The sequence below is a fragment of the Bombina bombina genome, chromosome 2 (genome assembly GCF_027579735.1).
Source record: "Bombina bombina isolate aBomBom1 chromosome 2, aBomBom1.pri, whole genome shotgun sequence".
Taxonomy (NCBI): domain Eukaryota; kingdom Metazoa; phylum Chordata; class Amphibia; order Anura; family Bombinatoridae; genus Bombina; species Bombina bombina.
The window spans coordinates 121,054,279-121,061,645 of record NC_069500.1 but is presented as its reverse complement, the minus strand read 5'-3'; positions in this window follow the sequence as shown (position 1 = coordinate 121,061,645).

The following is a 7,367-nucleotide window of genomic DNA, read 5'->3' as shown; positions in this document are numbered from 1 at the left end:
GGATTCTATCAGCCAATCGGAATTAAGGTAGGAAAATTCTGATTGGCTGATGGAATCAGCCAATCAGAATCAAGTTCAATCCGATTGGCTGATCCAATCAGATTGAGCTTGCATTCTATTGGCTGTTCCGATCAGCCAATAGAATGCGAGCTCAATCTGATTGGCTGATCGGATCATCCAATCGGATTGAACTTGATTCTGATTGGCTGATTCCATCAGCCAATCAGAATATTCCTACCTTAATTCCGATTGGCTGATAGAATCCTATCAGCCAATCGGAATTCGAGGGACGCCATCTTGGATGACGTCCCTTAAAGGAGCCTTCATTCGTCGGTAGTCCGTCGGGCCAGCAGGATGTTCCGCGTCGGAGGTCTGCAAGATGGATCCGGAAGAAAGAAGATTGAAGATGCCGTTGATAGAAGACTTCAGCCGGATCATGAACCTCTTCAGCTCCCGCTTGGATGAAGACTTCAGCCGGATCATGGACCTCTTCAGCTCCCGCTTGGATGAAGACTTCAGCCGGATCATGGACATCTTCAGCCCCCCGCTTGGGCTTGGATCAAGACATCGGAGGAGCTCTTCTGGATCGATCGGTGAACCTGGTATGGTGAAGATAAGGTAGGAAGATCTTCAGGGGCTTAGTGTTAGGTTTATTTGAGGGGGGTTTGGGTTAGATTAGGGGTATGTGGGTGGTGGGTTGTAATATTGGGGGGGTATTGTATGTGTTTTTTTTACAGGCAAAAGAGCTGAATTCTTTGGGGCATGCCCCGCAAAGGGCCCTGTTCAGGGCTGGTAAGGTAAAAGAGCTTTGAACTTTAGTAATTTAGAATAGGGTAGGGCATTTTTTTATTTTGGGGGGCTTTGTTATTTTATTAGGGGGCTTAGAGTAGGTGTAATTAGTTTAAAATTGTTGTAATATTTTTCTGATGTTTGTAAATATTTTTTTATTTTTTGTAACTTAGTTCTTTTTTATTTTTTGTACTTTAGTTAGTTTATTTCATTGTAGTTATTTGTAGATATTGTATTTAATTAATTTATTGATAGTGTAGTGTTAGGTTTAATTGTAGATAATTGTAGGTAGTTTATTTAATTAATTTATTGATAGTGTAGTGTTAGGTTTAATTGTAACTTAGGTTAGGATTTATTTTACAGGTAATTTTGTAATTATTTTAACTATTTTAGCTATTAAATAGTTCTTAACTATTTAATAGCTATTGTACCTGGTTAAAATAAATACAAAGTTGCCTGTAAAATAAATATTAATCCTAAAATAGCTATAATATAAATATAATTTATATTGTAGCTATATTAGGATTTATTTTACAGGTAAGTATTTAGCTTTAAATAGGAATAATTTATTTAATAAGAGTTAATTAATTTCGTTTAGGGGGGTGTTAGTGTTAGGGTTAGACTTAGCTTTAGGGGTTAATACATTTATTAGAATAGCGGTGAGCTCCAGTCGGCAGATTAGGGGTTAATGTTTGAAGTTAGGTTTCGGCGATGTTAGGGAGGGCAGATTAGGGGTTAATACTATTTATTATAGGGTTAGTGAGGCGGATTAGGGGTTAATAACTTTATTATAATAGCGGTGCTGTCCGCTCGGCAGATTAGGGGTTAATAAGTGTAGTTAGGTGGAGGCGACGTTGTGGGGAGCAGATTAGGGGTACATAGGGATAATGTAAGTAGCGGCGGTTTACGGAGCGGCAGATTAGGGGTTAATAATAATATGCAGGGGGCGGCAGAATAGGGGTTAATAAGTGTAAGGTTAGGGGTGTTTAGACTCGGGGTACATGTTAGAGTGTTAGGTGCAGACGTAGGAAGTGTTTACCCATAGGAAACAATGGGGCTGCGTTAGGAGCTGAACGCGGCTTTTTTGCAGGTGTTAGGTTTTTTTTCAGCTCAAACAGCCCCATTGTTTTCTATGGGGGAATCATGCACGAGCACGTTTTTTAAGCTGGCCGCGTCCGTAAGCAACTCTGGTATCGAGAGTTGCAGTGGCGTTAAATTATGCTCTAGGCTCCCTTTTTGGAGCCTAACGCAGCCATTCTGTGAACTCTCAATACCAGAGTTATTTAAAAGGTGCGGCCAGAAAAAAGCCAGCGTTAGCTACGCGGGTCGTTACCGACAAAACTCTAAATCTAGGAGTATGTGATCCTAATCCTAATGCAGAGACCACTCTCTTGGGTGGATCGATTGACAACTGGGATGTTCACACCTGGTATGTGAATTGCCAATAGGGGGAAAAGAGTCCTCTCTGCCTAAGACAGAGTTTTAGACCTGCATGGACAGTGGACTGCGGATATCCCCCTTGATAATTAATTAAGGGCACTGCAGCGCTTTAACTTCGAACATACGTTTAGCCATTTGAAAGTCAATTGAAAATCAATATTTGTATCGTCGCAGCCAGCGTGTGACTAATATATTAAGCACATAATTGAAGCACACGTTGTGAGCTTTCATTTTCTACCATCTGCAATCATCTCTCTCTTTTTTTCCTACATTTTGCACACATTCCTTTCTTCATTTCTATATGTATAGGAATATAATAGCCAACAGAATTTTACATGTTATTTTCACATTTTTGCCTGTGAATTATTTTATAAGCACATTGTAGAAGTATAAGTTGTGCATTTTCACCATCTGTGACCGCTCACCATTTGCCGAGTGTCGCCTCATTCATCAAGATTGTTTAACTTTTTATCATCATTTTAAAATATTTATTAAGTTGTTTTTATTAGTATTGTTAATTTCATGGATGCATGATATATATGTATATGTACTGTTTTTAATCTTTGTTAAATAAATTGCTATTTTTTAACCTCACTCTTGTCACCTGTGGCACTTTATACATAGTTCCACTCAGACCCAACCTCCGCCAGGGTGGCGCTTTGGTATATTTCTGATTACTTGCCATATCTATAGTTGACAACTAGGTGTCAACACATCAGAGCCAGAGGTCTGCACGTAGTAGGCGCTTAGTGTATCCACTTAGAAAAATCTTTATGCCAAATGTAAATAATTGACAACGGAGGTAGCATAGCCAATAAAGGGGTCTCAAAAGAAAAGGGAGCAAAATAAACTGCACCATGCACTGAGCTACCAATAGAATGTAGCTCATGGTAGGAAGAGACACAACTAATGCTTGTTCCACTGTAAATTAAAATATTCACTATCAATGTTCAGTATCTGCATGATAGAATCTATGTACATAAGTATAAAAGAGATAACAATAAATCTTATTTTTAAAGGATATCCACTGTGTATTAAAATACAGATAAATCCTGCAGACTACAATTGGAAATAAACATACAATATATGAAAGGTATATACTACAGTGGGTATTGGAAAGAATCACCCCCCTTGAAAATAATCACATTTAGTTGCTTTGCAGCTTGACATAAAGACAGACACAGTTTTGGTTTATCCAGTTGTAATTACTCAGTGCAACGTATAACATTCAAGTAAAAGATATAACACCAACACGTCAGGCAAAAATAAAGAAAATTCAAAAACAGAATCACTGAGTTGGAATAAAGGATCATCCCTCCTAAAATTACTTGTAAACTCAATCAGGTGTATCTAATCACCTTCTCAATGGCACACACAAAGCCATTTGACCTTTAACTGTGATCAGCTGTGGGCATATTGAATAGCTCTGCATGAAAAGAGCTTTCCTGGAGAATCTCAGTCCCTGGTAGTGCAACTGAAGCAAACAATCGAGTATGGGTGGCAAGGCACTGTCAAAAGATCTCTGGGATAATGTTATGGACAGGCACAAGTCAGGAGATGGATACAAGAAATTATCAAGGGCTTTATCAATGCCTAGAAGCACAGTGAAGTCTATTTTTTAAGAAGTGGAAGGTATTTTGTAACACACAGACCATCTCTGGATCAGGACGTCGCTCCAAACTGGATGAAAGAGCCAGGAGGAAACTGTCAGAGAGGCTACCAAGAGGCCAACATCAACTCTGAATCAGTTGCAGGAATTTATTGCAAAGAGTGGTCATTGTGTGCATGTGACAACAATATCACAAATTCTCCACAAATGTGGCTTGTATGGGAGGGTTGCAAGAGTAAAGCCGTTCCTCAAGAAAGGCCACATGCAGTCACGACTAAGCTTTGCCGTAACACACCTAGCAGAGGCCACATGGAAAAAGGTGTTATGGTCAGATGAGACTAAAATTGAATTATTTGGCCTCAACAACAAACAATATGCCTGGAGGAAATCCAATACATCTCACCATCCAAAAAACACCATACCTACAGTAAATCATGGAGTTGGTAATATCCTGTTATGGGAGTTTTCTCTGCAGCAGGCACTGAAGCACTTGTCAGGATAGAAGGAATAATGGATAGGGCAAAATACCGTAAAATTGAGGAAAATCTGCTGCCCTCTGCCAGGAAGTTGTCAATGGGAAGGTTTATCTTCCAACATAACAATGACCCAAAGCACACAGCAAAAACAACCACAGAGTGGTTGAAGGAGAAAAAGGTGAATGCCCTTGCATGGCCTAGTCAGAGCCCAGACTTAACCCCCATTGAATATCTGTGGCATGACTTGAAGATTGCAGTCCACAAATGGTTACCATCAAATGTAACGGAACTGGAGCAGTTCTGTAAAGAAGAGTGGGCAAAGTTAGTAGAGACATATCCCAGACTAAAGGCTGTAATTTAAAGCAAAAGGTGGTTCAACAAAATACTGACACAAGGGGTTGATCCTTTTTCCAACTCAGTGATTCTGTTTTTGAATTGTCTTTATTTTTGCCTGACATGTTGGTGTTATATCTTTCACTTGGATGTTATAAGTTGCACTGAGTAATTACAACCGGATAAACAAAAACTGTCTGTCTTTATTTCAGGCTGCAAAGCAACAAAATGTCATTATTTTTAAGGGGGGGGTGATTCATTTCAATACCCACTGTATATTCGTGTACACTAATAGCATAACAAATATTATTTGTGCTGCTGAACATGCAATACACATCAACTGCTTTTATTTCTATATCATAATAGTATACAGAAACTGCATGATGTACATTAATGCAAATAATATTCCGAAGGGCATAAAATGTACAACAGGTTTTTGTTTTTTAAATGCAGACTGACATAAAAAAAAACTATCTGTTTACATCCCCTGGCAATGATGGGAGTACAATGATTAATTGTTTTATAAATAAGTATTAATAGCACAGATAATTATAATAAATGGTAATAGCTCCATATGTCATTATATTCAGTACAATATATAATTGCACATATTATAGTAAATTTGGTACATTGTAGATCACATAAGAATGTGCTGTGGCGTACAGCTGCCTAAAGCTCCTATTTTGCACATTCACCTCAGGTGAATGAGTTAAATCCCCAGATTTGTGCTTACTTGGTTTGTGGACAGCCTATAAACAAACTGTCACCATTTTGTATATGTTATTTTTAGCTACAGGAGTAAAAACAGTAGTTACCCCATGAGTGACAAGTACAGGGAGAATTCCCTCTGGACAGTAGACTGTTGTGGCTGATATGTATGCAAAATTTGAGGTATACAATTTTCACAGATTTGAGTTACCTGGCATACTGAAACATATTTGCAAAATAAACATGTATATGTAGACAGAGAGATATCAGAAACTGACTCCTCAATAAACATATCAGTGGAGACATTTTGATCCAGTTTTCACTTACAATATATGACACTATGCACTCACCGGCCACTTTATTAGGTACACCTGTTCAATTGCTTGGTAGCACAAATTGCTAATCAGCCAATCACATGGCAGCAACTCAATGCATTTAGGTATATAGACATGGTGAAGATGACTTGCTAAAGTTCAAACCGACTATCAGAATGGGGAAGAAAGGGGATTTAATTGACTTAGAAAGTGGCATGGTTGTTGGTGCCAGACGGGCTTGTCTGAGTATTTAAAAACTGCTGATCTACTAAGATTTTCATGCATAATCATCTCTAGGGTTTACAGAGAGTGGTACGAAAAAGAGAAAATATCCAGTGAGCGGCAGTTGTGTGGATGACAATGCCTTGTTGATGTCAGAGGAGAATGGGCAGACTGGTTCGAGATGATACAAGGCAACAGTAACTCAAATAAACCATTTATTACAACCAAGGTATGCAGAATACCATCTCTGAACACACAACACGTCGAACCTTGAAAGAGATGGGTTACAGCAGCAGAAGACCACACGGGGTGCCACTCCCGTCAGCTAAGACCAGGAAACTGAGGTTAATTTGCACAGGCTCACCAAAATTGGACAATAGAAGATTAGAAAAATGTTGCCTGGTCGATGAGTCTCGATTTCAACTGCAACATTCAGATGGTAGGGTCAGAATTTAGCATAAACAACTTGAAAGCATAGATTCATCCTGCCTTGTATCAACGATTCAGGCTGGTGGTGTAAGGGTGTTGGGAACATTTTCTTGGCACACTTTGGGCCCGTTAGTACCAATTGAGTATCGCTTAAACGCCACGGCCTACCTGAATATTGTTGCTGATCATGACCATCACTTTATGACTACAGTGTACCCATCTTCTGATGGCCACTTCCAGCAGGATAATGCACCATGCCGCAAAGCTCAAATAATCTCAAACTGGTTTCTTGAACAGGACAATGAGTTCACTGTACTCCAATGGCCTCCACAGTCACCAAATCTCAATCCAATAGAGCACCTTTGGGATGTGGTGGTTACATCATGGATGTGCAGCCAACAAATCTGCAGCAATTGCGTGATGCTATCATGTCAATATGGACCAAAATCTCTGAGGAATGTTTCCAACACCTTGTTGAATCTATGCACGAAGAATTAAGGCAGTTCTGAAGGCAAAAGGGGGTCCAAACCGGTACTAGCAAGGTGTACCTAATAAAGTGTATATAAGTAGTAATACATATAATACCTGGTAGAGAGCCCTCCACACTTACACTCCTTCAGACACCTCAATTATCTCTCAGTGTAGAAAACACTACAGCCCCTAAGTACCCCCTGGCAGCTCCTGTATAGGTACTCACCCCCTTCCTGAGACTGGTAGGCACTGTAAATAAGGTTAGAATCTGGCCTTAACTGTCGTAGTAATAATCCAGTTGCTGAGGCTCCAGATTGATAGAGAGGGGGCAGAGCTACCACAGGGAGAAAAGCTGGTGTTCATATAGGGGGAGGCTAGGGACGAGTCCCTGTGACATCTAAAGGGTATTTATGGCTGAAGTCCAGTTAGGGAAATGCTGTGCACATAACAGGATATTCCTGTGTTCTTGTGTCCCTGTATCATTTAGCTTCTGTCTTCTTTGTAAATGATACTCCCCAGAGACTCTGGGTCTCTCATAGGTCTGAGCTCCCAATAAGTAATCCATGAGCAAGTAGC